This window comes from Mytilus galloprovincialis, chromosome 11, assembly GCF_965363235.1.
Source record: "Mytilus galloprovincialis chromosome 11, xbMytGall1.hap1.1, whole genome shotgun sequence".
Taxonomy (NCBI): Eukaryota; Metazoa; Mollusca; class Bivalvia; order Mytilida; family Mytilidae; genus Mytilus; species Mytilus galloprovincialis.
The window spans coordinates 75,807,444-75,823,931 of NC_134848.1; the positions used below are offsets into that span (position 1 = coordinate 75,807,444).

A 16,488-nucleotide genomic window follows, 5' to 3' on the forward strand; every position below is an offset into this window, starting at 1 on the left:
CTTTAAAACGCGTTTTGATATTCTTTAATGTGACCAACCTTTCATTGGTGATGCAGGTACATTTTTTAAAGCAGTAGACACGTATCGAGTCGACGCACATATTCCCTGTACGTGTATAGTTGAGCCAATTCATTCAGTGTGTGTATTACTTTTTACTTGTCGTTTTACTAGATGATTCCAACATCGATAAACTACTGTTGCTTTTTTTTATCATAATATTCACAGCATGCATTTTGTTATAGGGATGTACGTTTGTTTTATCTTTTTTAGATTGTTGGCTAACAACAAGATACGGTCATTAGTGAGTTATACGTTTATCAATCTGACAAACTTGTATCAACTGTAAGTTGGGATATTTATACTATGTTACTGGTATTACTTTTAAACAATAATGACACATATAGAAATGTTCAATACTGGTTTTATTAACCCTTATGTTTTCAATAATTGCTTTCATAGAGATTTTTGTTTTTTGTCCATGGATTTATGAGTTTGAACAGCGGTATACTACTGTTGCCTTTATTTAAATGTGGACAGATTGACATTTTCAAACATACATAATGTTTAGTGGTTGTCAGCTTGTATGTGATGGTTAAAAATATAAAACCAACTTGTTATAGTCATGTCTATAAATCCGTCTATAATATAAGACTGAATGTTGCATTTGCCTAATTTTTTGGTTATTGGTCGTTTGTTTGATTTCTCATTAAAGTATATTTGTTACTTGTCATACACCGAACTTATTGAACAGCAGTCAAGTATTGCTTTAGTTTCGAACCAGTCTGCTTTTCGGAGTTCGGTCGAACTGATTTCATTAAAATCGGATGCCTCGTATACTAACAGTTAGAAAGCACAGATTGTCTGCAAATAAATCATTTGACTAAAATTGTCACTCATCTTCAAAAACTATTTAACCAACATAGTTCTTTTGTGAAGAAAGTGAGAATCATTAAACACCAAGTATAGAAAAATGAACGATATCGTAAGTTGATCATTTATTAAAAAGAAACTATTGCCCTTAGAGTAAATGTTTGCCTTTGAAAAAATATGATAAGTAGTGATAATCTCGAAATAGCTAAAATAGACGTGTATTTACCATTCAGAGATCTCTTCCTTATATAGTTTTGTTAAGGTTCTAGATAAGATCTACATATGAATCAACCTCTCTATGATATACAACTTATTGACTAGCGAACACGATAGCTTACGGTTTTACGAGTGACCGCTAATTTGTCTTACTAAAGCAGCAACCATTTGATTTTTTTTTTGGGGGGGGGGGGGGCTATAGATTTCTTTTTTTTTCGCGACAAGTCGAAAACTATTTTGCCTAAGATGCAATGTATTAAGGTAAAACACAAAGGATATAACTAGATAATAATATTAACTGATATAGCGGTTAATAAACGTTTTGATGACAGACAAGTGTCATATATGTATGTTTCAAATGAGTACGTAAATTTTCTACAAACCTTTTCAACAAAGATATGCGTACAGAAAACGTCCTCTGTCTAACGTAATAAGTTATATATGCGATTGTAGACGATGTTAAAAGGTTGGAATTGAAACATCGTGTATATACTTTTGTTTAACGATTTTGTTCAGATGAGTTTGAAGAGCTTAACACGCTTAATGATAAGTCAGTCGCATGTTTTATCCAGGACGCATTCAACCTCCTTCATTTTAATTTTAATATTTGAACAATGAAAAAGTCGAAACTTCATTATAGGTATTATCCAACTACATATCAATCATATATTATAAACCCTTAATTTCATTTTGAACTATCATCTTTAAATATCAGTAAATATCATGTTATAAAAACAAACTCAATATGTTCAAATCTTTTTAAATTCTTGCAAAAACAGGGGAAATGATTGATCATGATGCACTATGATTCTGTCATGTTCACAGTAAACGAGAACATTGAAGTTAACTACCAAAAGTGCGTTAAAAGTGCGTTCACTTTTATGATCAGTATATTATAACAGTTTGTTTGAAACATCGATTCGACTTTTTAACGAAATTAAAACGACCTAATCATCGGTAAACTTTGTTCCGTGTCTGGTCATTTTGTTAAACTGTGTGTATTTTGCTTGATCAAAGCACGTATGTCTTCTTGTTATATATATATATCTCATTTTTGAAACAAGATACTGTCAATAGAAAGTAATAAAAATTAACAAACCAATGTCTATGATTGTTTTGTCTATATATTTTGTCCAAGGTCAGATACAGAGGTGGAGCGCACACACATGTCTCTAGTCAGCAGACATATTTCGAGCCTCCTCTTTTAGATCGTCGCCTTATTCGTATACATGTTATATGTAGCAATAAGTCAGAGACAGAGACTGTTTAATATTTCCTAAACACCACTTTTCTGTTTTTCTTTCTGTGTAACTTGTTGTTTGTTTTATATTCTTCCTATTATTTAACACTTTTTAATGTAGAATGAACTACAATGTATATGTTAAATTTATGTTTAACTTCATTTGCATTGATGTTTAAGAACATCGTTATGTTAGTTAGTTATTGTCTCGTGAAAATGTTTCCGAATGTAATTATTTTTAATGTAAATAACTCATCATAGATATCTGGACTAAATTTTATATATAAGCCAGACGCGCGTTTCGTCTACATGTATTAATTGATGTTTATTTCCCTTTGTCTTTCGTTCGTAATTGTCTTTAACAAGTAAATCAAATACGATAACATATAGTTATAGTTATATTTGCCCTATAAATACATTTGATTAGCTGTGTCATAAGTGTGACATCTACAACTGATATCCACTTTCTCATCATAATCTATACAATTACTTAAATTGATTTTTTTGTAACATAATATTCTTAAAACAATATAATTCTAAGTTTTGATCTGTTTGTTTAAAGGACTCATTCAACTTATATAACCTTATCTTTTCAGACAGCTATATAACAATGACATATCTACCATAGAACCATTCACTTTTGTGGGTCTGCCAAGCCTTTTTTCTTTTTCTTCCTTTATTTTCACTGGCGTCAACGTGATGATCGGACATGGCGGACACAAATATAGGGATATTTTAGAAGGCTAATTTCTCCACTTTAACAGCTTATTTTCATATTTGTTTTATATCAAGAAAAATCTTTATGAGCATTGCCATTGAATGTTTTTTTCATAAGTTATAGAAAAACAACCAGAAGAACGAAAATTGAGATTCAAAAAATCACGATGATGATCGTAACTTCGTCTATAGATGATCGTAACTTTGAATTGTTTTTATAAAAAGATGATCGTAACTCAAAATTTATGATTGCTTTTTTTTTTACTCAATGAACACCCTATTTAGCAGTCACGATAAAAAAAATTGTGATTTAAAAAAAAAACAAAGAATAAGTGAAAACCGCTATTCTAAAAAAAATTACATAAGGGGATTAGCAGACTTATATGCAAATGTCCACAATATTATTTTCTTATGAGTAATTTAGTAAATATTCAAAATGCATTTACGTTGATATAAATATCATTCTCATGATACAGTTTAAGAATACAGGCCAAAACTTCCACTGAATAAAGAAAAGGAAGGCATGAAGTTACATTATTTTGATGACTTTCTAACGGTTTTAAATTGTTGCCTGGCCTTGTTTTTTTATTAATCAAACTATGACTATTAAACATTGGTAGACTATAGAGGCGGACTTAGAGAGAGGGTCAAGGTGCTCGCATCACCTTTTTGTTGGGGAAATTTGGTTGATTGTATATGGAATCAATGAAGAATGACTGTAGCGGGCCTACTCTTAGGTAGCCAGTCCCCCATCCCTTTATTAAAAATTCTGAATACGCCACTGGACTACTGTTGCCTATATTTACCATGGGTTGGCTATTTATGTAAAGAGTTAAAATAAGTTAATATATATGTTCATATAAGATTTTTCAAGCTACAAATCCTTACATTTCTACGGTATATAACATGTGTTATTGAAGTTAGTCGAATAAGTTGTATTAAGCCAAACATATGAATAAGGGATCTACCATTTGATTTTGATAAGGGGGGATGCACATTGGCCGAAAAGGCAGGACAGGAAATTTGAGTAAAAAAGAGCTGGATGAACATATTGGCCAAACAACAAGGCAAGATGACAATTTATGTTAAAATACTCAGGATGAAAAAAACAGGACCGAATAGAGTAAAAATAAAAACGCAGGATAGAGATTTCAACATAAAAAATGCAGGACAAAATTATTCATCCTAGCCCCTCTCCCAAATAAAAATCAAATAGTAGCTACCTTTATTGACGGTTTCAATGGGTATTTTTTTCATTCAACAGATATGATTACACTTCTTAATGCTTTATTTTTTCAACCTCTCCTTTAAAAATCGTCAATCAGTTAATAAATGAAACTATAAAGTCTGAATTCCCCAAAAATACCAGATCTTCGAAAGGTACTTTTGTCCCTATAAAGTGTAAGGGGAGGGGATGAAAAAAAATCTCCAATTTTAGCAAACTGGTCATTAATATGAACTGTTCAATACCTTATTCATATAAAACATATGAAAACAATATAAAGTTGTTAACCCCCAATGCATTTTAATATTGAACTAGATAAAAAATAAATACGAAATCTCGCGAGGTCATAACCATATGTGCACTTACCAATATGATGTTACCCTCCCCTCAGTGATTGTTCCTCATTATTATCACAATATCAGCTGAAAACGTACATTTTTTTCGCATACTAGACAGCTTTATTTGTCCTTATTTATCAGAAAATGCTTCGTTGGAACAGACAGTTACGATCATCTTAAGTAAAAGTTACGATCATCATTGATAAAAATAAATAAAAGTTACGATCATCATCGTGATTTTTTGTATATCGATTTTCATTTCTCTTGTTGCTTTTCCATCCGATCCGAAAAAATATTTCAATGGCAATGCTTATAAAGATGTTTCTTGACATAATACAAATCTGAAAATTAGCTGTTAAAGTTGAAAATTCAGCCTTATAAAATTTCCCTATATTTGTGTCTGCCATATTGGTATGATCGTAACTGCAGTTAGGATCATGACGTTGACACCGGTGTTATTTTAGTAGGATTTCAATTAATGTATCATTTTAATCGTTGTAAACGTCCTGGCTTGACAAAATCTGATACAATTAGTATATATAACTTCATACATGAGACGTCTACAAATCATTTCCATGTTTTCATAATAATCTATAAGATAACCTAGATTGATTTGATTATAACATTATATTAATCAGACAATATAATTTTAAGCACTTTTTTTTTTTGGTTTAAAGGACTGACACATTCAACTAACATAACCATCTCGTTTTAGACAGCTGCAAAACAATGAAATAGCTACAATAGAACCATCTTCATTTACAAACCTTCCAAGTCTTCGATATTTGTGAGTACCTTTATATTTTAAGAACGCATTATGTAAAGCTAAAACATCATTAAATCGTTGGAAAATGCGTAGATTCCAAAAATGCATTGATGTAATTAGATACAGGTCAGCGTATAGCCTTGTATAATAAGCAAACCCAATAATATGAGGTGAACTATCAATTTGATGAATGGTCCTGGTTAACACAAAATCTGACACAATTAATTTCATGTATTAGATAAAACTATGCATCTAGACGCAACGGCAAATATTTAAAAAAACATGCTGGGGGACACGTTTCTAAGTTGTAATAGAACAATTCGTGTTTTTTTCACGAGTGCTTTATGTTTATTTTGTTTTGTATATGCAATTCTTGGGTGAACAGATCTTCATATCTCCCTCATGCACGGGAAATAAATGTATAATATTCAATGAGGTACGAAAAAGGTCAATGTACGAAATGTTCAAGGTACGAAATGGTTTTTGCCATGGTAAAACATGGGGGTACGAAATGGTTAGGGTACGAAATGACTGATTACAACAAAGTACGAAATGCATTAATTAAATTATGTGCTTTGATAAATGAAACACACATAATAACATTCTAAAATAATAAAGATGCAACTTCAATAGACTCAAACGTTTTTAGAAGGGTTAAACATGCTACTTGTTTCTTACTGGTATATATGTGTTGCCCTCTTGATTTATTATGTTCAGCTGAAATCTATTGTAATTCATTTCATATCCCTTCTTTTATATTTGCTTTGAACATATACATATTCAAAATGTACACCAATCACACACATATTATTAAAACAAGAAGGTTCAATTAAAACATTTACTTTGTGGAAGGTTACCAATGACAGCAAAATAAATTCGTATCTACAAAAATTTTATCTTCTTTAAACCCTTTTCATTCTAATCTAGATTTTTTTCTTTAAAAAAGGATGCAAAACTTAATAATCGTTCAACACACAATAATTAGTTCTTTTACGTTTTCCATATCAACAAAACATTTATGCTAATTAAGTTGCAGCAGTGTTTTTTTTTTCATATGTCAGATGAAATATATATTATAAATATTACAGATATTTATATGGAAACAATATCAGCCATATTGAAGAACACGCTTTTGGAAAGTTAACATCTTTGACCTTGTTGTAAGTTTATAATTACTTTACGAATATAGAAAACATAAACAATGCAACTATATATATAGCTAGTAAACATATACAGTCGTGTGTACATGATTTGATATTAAGTATTAAATTATCATTGTCAGGTGATCAAGTATGTGTTGCAATTATGGATTGTTACTTTTGTTATCTTGTTAGTTTGTTTTATTATGTTGGTTGTATATTGCTTTATTTCCCAAACCATCATCGTGTTCATTAATGGATGTATGATAATCATGTATTGACAATTAGTTTTCGATCAATAAGCTACCAGTGGGATCTGTTATAACATCCGTTTGGAACTGTAAATGTTCTATGTAATTGACGAGTTCTATAACAGTTCTTTCTGAGAAATTTAAAAAGAAATATAGGGTAAAACGTAAGAGTACTTTATAGGGAAGAGTAGTTAGTAATGACATATGTGAGGCAAACTCTCTAAACATGATTTATAACACGATGAGTAAGATCATTTAAGTGAGCACATTTAGTTATTTTTTTTCCATTTTGGAAGTAAAGTATTTTGTTTCAAACAATGTATTTTGTGTACGTAAATTAGAAATACTACTATATAGAAAAAGTCTACAGGATATTTTCTTTAATATTTTACTACACTCGGGACCAATTGTTTCTTTAAAACTGTATATGCGTATCATAAGAGCTATATTTACATATGTTTTTCTCATTTTTTTTTCTATCTTTTCACATTATGGTGATGTTTCTTGTATAACCCATGTGATTTTACACATAGCAGTAAATATTCTTCTATTTTGATTACTTAAATAGATTTTTTTGTAACATAATATTCATAAATCAATATAATTCTAAGTTTTGCTAAGTTTGTTTAAAGAACTCATTCAACTTATAAAATCTTCTCTTTTCAGACACCTATCTCACAATGAAATATCTACAATAGAACCATTCATTTTTATGGGTCTTCCTAGTCTTCAGTATTTGTGAGTAACTGTATTGTTATAAATATTCTATTAACGCATGTGTAAAGGGGATCAATATGGGTATGTGAAAGAAAATATCGATATTAGCATTCATAATATAATTGACCCTGATCTGATTTTTTACAGTGTTAAGTTTTGTAGACGATACTAGTGATTGTCGGTAGCTTCTATAGATGTTAGAAAGTCGATTCAAACTTAACTGTCTGTGTCATTCATGTGTATGACAAACATTTCAAGACCTTACATACTGAATTTATGTGAATATTATTTTGTGATAGATGATCGAATAGCAGGAAACGAGTATCATGTTGAGACACCTGTTGTACGTCTGTTGGGAGGTCTGGAAATTGTTTCCGTCTGCATGTATCTTCTTATCTTTTTCTACCAGATTAAAAAGACGTTAACAATGTTTAGCTGTTTATCACATTATTATCATTGTACTTGTATGTGTATTTTGCTATAGCAAAGCATGTTTGTTTTCTTTTTTTAGATATCTGGATAACAACAAGATACGGTCATTAGAAAGCAATATGTGTATCAACATGTCCAAATTGTATCGACTGTAAGTTGTAATATATTTATTTTATCTCTAATTTTCCCTTTGATCTTACTGCCTAATATTTTCCAGTATCAACGTACTGGCTGTATCACTGAAAATATTAGGCAATACATCGCGTGACGTCATAACATTGCGTGACGTCATAAATACCGATAAACTAAGGGACTCGTCTAAATATTCCACATGATATAGTCAGTATCAAAAACTCAACTACCAATTATCCTATATATGTTTTATTTTTAAAAGAGACAATATCTTAAATTTGTTGATCTAAAATATGAGTTCAAGGGAGGATTCAGGAGAAAACATACTCGAGTGTCTCTAGTCAGCAGACATATTCCAAGCCTCCTCTGCTATATCTTCGCATTATTCTTATATGAGCCACTGAGTCAGAGACAAAGACGGTTTTTTAATGTATGATAAATACTCAAATTTCCCGTTTTTATCTTTGAGTATAAATTGTTGTTTGTTTAAGAAATAAGTCATGGCAGCAGTAGATTTGTTTTTACAAAACCATGGGTTGGGCATTTATATTCGATAATTTTACCCTGAACTTTAGCTACGAAATACGAAAAAAAATTCCCAACCCATGGTTAAATGAATTATTTCGATTTTAATAGGACACATTTGGTAATTGTGTTAACTGTGAGAACATATTAAAGTTTATTTTTATTGATATTGATGATCATTTTTATTCTGGTTGGTTGTTGCCTCTTGAACATTTATCCAAAATCTAAATAGTAGTAATTAGGGTGAAGTTGATAGTAAGAATGTGTGTATGTGCCGATCATAAACCCTTTCCATCCCACCCCTTGAAATTAACATTGTATTTTATATATTCGCCATTTTTACTATTGTTTTCTGTATATTATTGTTACCACACACACGTTATCGGAATAAACTTATAAACTTAAACTTAAACTTATCTTAACATCTTTTAAGAGACCTGAAAAACAACGCAATATCAACAATAGAATCATTCACCTTTATGAATCTTCCAAGTCTTGATCGTTTGTGAGTATCTGTTTATTTTAGTTAGATTTCAATTAAGGTGTTATATCAATATTTGTCAGGGTCAAGGCTTGACAACATCTAATACAATACGTATATATAACTTCATATATGTCTACATATCATTTCCATGTTTTCATTATAATCTATAAGATTACTTAGTTTGATTTTATTGTAATATTATATTCATCAAACAATATAGTTTTTAGTATTAATTTTCTTTATATTATGTGTTGTACTTAATACTGCAAATATTTTATTTACTGCAATCAAGACTAGGAATACTCATAATACTTGTGTTAACATTTATTTGTACATAATAAATTTTAACTGTAAACCAAACACAAATACAGAGTAAGAAGACGACGACAGATCCGTATTATCAATTTAACATTTTAAATCTGTAAAAAATGTGTCACGAAGATTTTCTTTCTTTTTTATAATTTTTTCTTGTGTTATATTAATTTGAAGAAAAAAAAATAGACACCAACAAAGTATACTAATACAAGAGTTTGACGATGTAACGTGTATAATGGTGTCATTATTGTCCAAAAAACATAAGTATGACAAAGTATGGAAAATAGGATTATAAAACTATTAACCAGGGCAATAGTATTTAAAACTTTTGACTGGCAAATAGTCTGTGAATTTCATTATTTTTATATAGAAAAACATACTGAGGTGAAATAATATCTGACCACTACTTAGAATATATGAATATTAATTACGCAATATGTTGATGCGCGACAAAGCATTATAAACCTTTTACAATGTTTAAGTTCAAATTAAAACAGTGAAGTAACTTATTGTAAAAAGGATTCAGATAACGGTATTGCGAGGAATCAGCATTTTCGAGTTAAAATATGAATTATTGTATCTTCGTGAGAGAGTGAACACTGACTTGTCATATAGCAGTACATGCGATGATTATTATATGTTATATACAAGTTATATATATAAACTATTGACAAAACTTAAATTTTGAGTTTTTACTTATTCTAAAAATACGTGTTCCGATGGAAATGCATTCAATCATTGCCATAGACTTTGATTTGATTTGTGAAAAGAGTTCAACATTGCAATATACATAAGTGTCGATCGCGTCAATACATGGCTGAATGACAATTCAAACTCGATGTTCTAGATCATAAATCTATCTGAGCACGTGTGATGGTATAATTCCATGGACACCATCTTTATTGAAAATGCAGGTTAGGCAACAGACGCGTATCGAGTTGAATCATCAATTTTCCATACGTTTGTAGTTAGAGAGATTCCTCTGGTATGTCTGTTACTTTTAATTGTTTTCAACAGAATTAGTAAACTACTGTTGCTATAATTACCATAATAATCAACTGCATATATGTTGTTACAGGGATGCACATGTTTTCTCTTTTAAGATTCCTATTTCAGAACAAGATACGATCGTTAGTGAGTTATACGTTTATCAACATGACAAACTTGTATCGTATGTAAATCATACTATGATTTTTATATTATCATTTTTGATTATCTGTGACAAATATAAGGGTGCTTTTAGAGTACTTAATTATATTTGCAATTTATGATTCTATCTACATAAGTTCTGAGGTCGTCAGGTTATTTTTGATGTTGAGTACTAAATGTTGTTTGAATGGTGTAGATGAGGTCAAACCAATATTTGTATTATTCTTTATAATTTTTGACATTGTTCAGCTTGTTAATTTTTTTATATTGACTTGATCAAATGCAACAGTTATATGTGTTGTTGTGAAAACATATGTATTCTTCTATTGTGAAATCTCTGTATTGAAAAGAAATTTCTACAATAGAACCTGTCATTTTATGAATATTCCAAATCTGCGATATTTGTGCTATTTGTAGATCTGCGATATTTGTGATATTTGTAGATCTGCGATATTTGTGACTGCCTAAGAAATAAAACAAAATACGTTGAAAGCCATTATTAAAATATTGATGGCAAATGAATGTAAATAAAAAAATGTGTGAAACTAAAACATTGAAAAAAGTAAATGCTACTGATGGCTTCAATATAACCCATATTTCTTTTAATTATACATTAAACAAATTATGACTAATGACTCTGTTAATTTAACATGCATTAATTGTGCTACCAAAAGTTTGTATAGAACTAGAACTAGAAATGTGAATATGAAAATATTTAAATTTCAAGCAAAAAATGAGGGGTAGTATTTGTTCTGTTTCACATTTGTGTCCTACGATCGCAAGTGTCACATGAATTTTTTTCAACCTTTAAATGAATAAAAGCAAAAACATCTTAACAAAACCTTGTTTTTCCAAGATTTATTTCAAATTTATGAAACATTGTAGCATTATTGTCTTGCAGATTTCGATAATCCACGTTAAAATTTGGGGATGTCGTACTCATTAAAAATAAAAATTATTGTAAATCTCGTCGTTAGATTTAGTGTACCGTACTTTAATGATATCATTAGAATATATTAATGGTGAAACGCATGCTTTTACGATTTCCGGTAAGTAGCATATCGGCCGTAAGTGTATTTTAAACTTTTTTGGTCGTTATTTTCGTATTATAAAATTATGCTTTATTTGCGATATTTTTTTTAAAAGAACAGTTACACTTAAAAAAATGCTATGTTAACTGTATTAAATATAACCTCGGTGTTATCGATGACATGTAATACATGATCCCTTTACCTTATTGCCTACCTTTATTATAATTGACAGGTATATCGCAAAGCCTGTTATTCGTAATAAACTTTAACTTGTTTAACAAACACAAAAATAAAGAAATGTATTTGCCCTATAGATGACTAATATTAGCTGTGTCATATAATTGTCACATCTACGCATATCCGTTTTTCATCAACTTTAAAAAATTACTCAGATGAATACAAGTGTAACACTTACAAGTCTTTTGTAGATGAAACGCGCTTCTGGCGTAAATACAAAATGTTATCCTAGTATCTAAGATGAGTTTGTGATATTCACTCTAAGAGATTTTCTGTGGGTTTTTTTTTAACAAACCTTTTTAATTGATATCATACCTTTTAATTTAAGAGATTTGCAAAACAATGAAATATCAACAATAGAATCTTTCACCTTTATGAATCTTCCAAGTCTATATTATTTGTGAGTACCTGTATATTCCAGTCAGATTTTAATTATTAGATTATCTAAAGCTTACACATTATATAATAGATAAAAAAGACAATGACAACATCGAACAAAATTAAATGTAGGTCACCACTAACATATATATATCCTGTTGTTCACGACTTTGTTGTAAAGGAACCTATATTAACATTGAGATATACATGATATATTTAGGTTGTTTTTTCCATATCATTGCAATATAATTAACGTTTATTTCACTTCGTCTTTTATTCGTACTTATCTTTAAAACTTGTCTGACATGTAAGTCAGATGTAATATTATGTTAAGGGTTCTTTAGCTTGCATTTTCCTTTCATTTTACTCACACTCAACTTGTTAATACATTGGCGGATAAGTACAGATGAATTAAACTAAATCTCTTCTTTACAACGGAAGACATTCGACAGAGATACTGGTTTCCCTCTAGTTTTACTATGTTCAGTTGAAATCAATTGTCATTTATTCCATATTTGTATACTTTTATATTTGTCAAAACTTATACCAATCACACAAATATTATAAAAAAAAAGAAAACATTATGTTTTATTAAAGTTCACAATCATGGCTTAGTAAATTAACTACAATAATGAGATCTCCTCTTTCATTGTTGTCTTAAAACATCGCTGTTTAGGCTCTGTTCATGTTATAAACAGAAGACAGGAGCAAATCTGAATAATCGTTCAATAAACCATACTTTGTTATTTTTACTTTTTGTATATAAACGAAATTTAATCAGATGTACTAAGTTGCAGCTATGTTTTTTTATTTGTATGTTAGATAAAACATATGTGATCAATATTACAGATACTTAAATGGAAACAATATCAGTCATATCGAAGAACACGCTTTTTTGAACTTAACGTCTTTGTCTACGTTGTAAGTTTTTAATTAGTATGTATGAATGTTAAAAAAAAACATGTAAACAGTCTAACCAAATATATAGCTAGTAAAAATCCATGGTCGTGGGTATTGGATTTGTATATCAAGTCTCAGAATAATCATTGACAGGTAAACAACTACATATTACAATTATGAATGTTGACTTATGTCATCGTACGTGCTTGCTTTATATATCCGAGACATTTCAGAATAAGTTATAGTGTATAATTGTCTATACTATGGAAAGCACAGGACGTTAAGCGCGTTTCTAGAAAATTCATATTTTCAAACACAGTAAAAATATAAAGAACTCAAAGTAACGTTTTATCTACCTAAAGATGAAAATGTACTCCAAAGTTGTAGAGTGGGGTAGGGTTAAAGGACTTTCCAAGATTTCATTTTAAACTTTTATTTTTACAAACGTATGGATAAACTATGTCACATGACTTCAAACTGAAAGTAATGACATTTCCCATAAAAGTCAAAAGGGCACGTGCAATATGACAGCGGATCTTATAGACTATATATATATATATATATATGCTTGAAAAGAAACTTTTTTTGTATATATGTGTATATACATAGAATTAGCATACCAATTTTGTTTACTTAAGACTGTTATTGACAAATTTAGTATGTTTACATTTATTATAAATTATTGATGTGTTTATATATCACAATACTTGGTGGTTTTTTTTTCGTCAGATAAATAAAAATAAATTACAAAAAATATAGAGAAAGATCCATATGTTCCATATTGTGTAAGCATACACTAAAAGTTGTCGTCTCATATTTTATTTTAAATTTGATCATTTAGTTTTTACTTCTTTTCAATGTATAGATATAATTATAATTTGATGATGTTTTACGTCTTGTGAAGGTCTGTCAATTTGAACTAAAATCGTTTACGTATTCCGGATGCAATTACAATCAGCTTTCGTTGTACTACAGCTAGATTTACTTGACACTTTTGTTTCGTATTTCAAGGGAGCTCTCAGGAAATACACTCAACTGTGATTGCAGTATTTTTTCATTCTGGTCATGGTTAATTCAACGATCGTCAATATATAATATAGGAAGCAGTGCTACATGTAGCAACGGAACATTAGTTAAATCACTGCAGCCAGCTGTACTTGGCACATGTCATCGTAAGTAGTACCATTAGCTAGTGACATTTTAATATATTACGCTACATGTAGTAACGGAACATTAGTTACATAATTGCAGTCAGCTGTACTTAACAAATGTCATCGTAAGTAGTACCAGGAGTTAGTGACCTCTCAAGTATTATGTTACGAATCATTATATTCTTGAATTATATTTTTCAATCAGCAACAAATAATTAATATAGTTCGTTGTTATGACACAAACGTTATTAAATAATATATATATCAACATTAACAAATATGAAAACAAAGCGTACAACACCCTTGTTTTGGTATTTACATTTTTATATCCTGTTAATCAATAAAGAAACATTTAAATTGAGAATAACATTTGCAAACTGAATTAAGTAACAAAAATAAACATGTTTTCTTCTTGTTTCTAAATTAAAAAAAAAATATATTAGAAAAATACTGAATTTCGAAAACAAATTCAGAACGGAACATTTCTAATCAAATAGCAATAAAAGAAGGTCAATACAATGAATAACTAATGTAGAAATTTATGTATTAAACAAGGTTTTAATAGAATGCATCGAACGCTGACAGATATTAATACTGTTGGTCTCATGTGAATACTACTATAACATAAGTGTCCTCGCAAACAATGCTATAATTCTGGGTATGCCAAGTACTCGACAAAACTGCTTTCTAAAAATTGAACTAGTACTTTATCAGATTTCATAACCGAGCTTCAGAAATATTTGGAAATATTCTACCCTTAGAATGATATGAATTAAACATATCAATGTTCCAGTTAATACGATATTCTCGAGTGAGCTTTTCATTTCATGACATTTTTGAAGCAAGAGGTTTTTTTCTAAGATTGATGCCATGTAACCACGAGTGAAAACTAAATCGTCATTATGTAGAAAAACAATCGCAAACAAATTAATAGTTATTAGGCAGTTACATCATGTATACTATTGTATAAGTTATATTTGTCTTGTTTACCTACAGTGAAATCACTCAATTGTCTGACTGTCTTCGACTTATGCATATGAAAATCCATTCTAAGTTTCTCAACTCTCTTTCATCATGTTGAAATGACAGATTACAATATTGTTATAATTTCTCTGTATACGTTTTAAACATGACATTAGCATGTGGTTTCACCTATGTTTTAAAAAAGAATTTTATTAACAATCAATGTTCAAAAGTTGGGCGAAAGATACCAGAGGGACAATCAAACTCACATATCGGATATAAACTAACAATTACATGAATTAAAAGGGAACATAATCAAACAGACAGACAAATAATAGAACATAATTTGTACATAAACACAATATTGCATTGATTTTTTTTTTTTGTAATTTTATGAAACAAAATGTAAATTATATAGGTCTGTCAATTGCTATATTTGGGTGATATTTTTTGGATATCAAAAAGTAAATCAATAGTTAATACCGGACACCACGGAAAATGAAAAAAAAAATTCTGTAGCATTTCACGGTCATATTGTTTCATTTCAGCTGATAACTGCCTACAATGTTTCAATGGTGGGAAGTGTGTGGCATTGGGTTATACACTTATATGTGACTGCATAGGACAATGGACCGGCACATTTTGTCAAGGTACATATTAAGTTAGTTTTAAGACAACATAAAAGTAATGAAACAACTAAATTTAATATGTTTAGTATAAACATGGGCAGTTAAGATGAAGTTATTTGATATAGGAGGTTTATCGTTCATTTTTGCAAACATTGATGGTTATACTTATTCAAATACGTATGCATAACTGCATTGTTAACTGGTCCTGTCCAGTTCAAATGAAAAAGCTAGCTTCAAATGTATTTCCATTGAAACAGTAGAAATGTGTTTAACGTCAGTTTTGGGAAAATAAAATAAATTTATCTTTTAAAAAAAACATAATGAGGAAGAAATGCTATATACATTTAATCCGTATCGGCGCTTTTCCGGTCAAATCTACATCATAAACGCACAAATTCTTAAATAAAAAAATCGAAAATAACTTAGTAAAAGCAAACTTTATTTAGTTAAGACCTTCACGAAAGGTTAAATTCAAATAAGTTACCAAACTAGTAACACTCGACAATCTACAACATTTCACCTTTTATGTCAAAATACATTCCAATGCATTGAGGGCCTCAGGGAAGATTAGTTTATTGTAACTTACTGAGTTTACCCTCTTCAAATAAAGAATTTATCATAATGCATTGGCCACAAGCAGAATGTCCAATATTTCGTTTTAATATGTGTTTATTGATTTAATT

At 29.6% G+C, this 16,488-nt stretch overlaps 1 protein-coding gene across 3 annotated transcripts in view; it reads left to right on the top strand.

The window, feature by feature from the left end:
- Positions 1–16,488, top strand: part of LOC143052814 (neurogenic locus notch homolog protein 1-like) — a 314,515-nt gene that overhangs the window by 87,212 nt on the left and 210,815 nt on the right. The window contains exons 1-5 of one of the 3 annotated variants that reach the window (XR_012971253.1): positions 10,388–10,542; positions 12,113–12,184; positions 13,012–13,083; positions 14,074–14,234; positions 15,725–15,826. The exons of 1 other annotated variant lie outside the window; for it this stretch is intronic. The gene's annotated coding sequence lies outside the window, so the exon portion shown is untranslated. Of the gene's footprint in view, positions 1–6,460; positions 6,533–10,387; positions 10,543–12,112; positions 12,185–13,011; positions 13,084–14,073; positions 14,235–15,724; positions 15,827–16,488 lie in introns of those variants that run through there. One more of the 3 variants, XR_012971252.1, reaches the window with a different exon arrangement.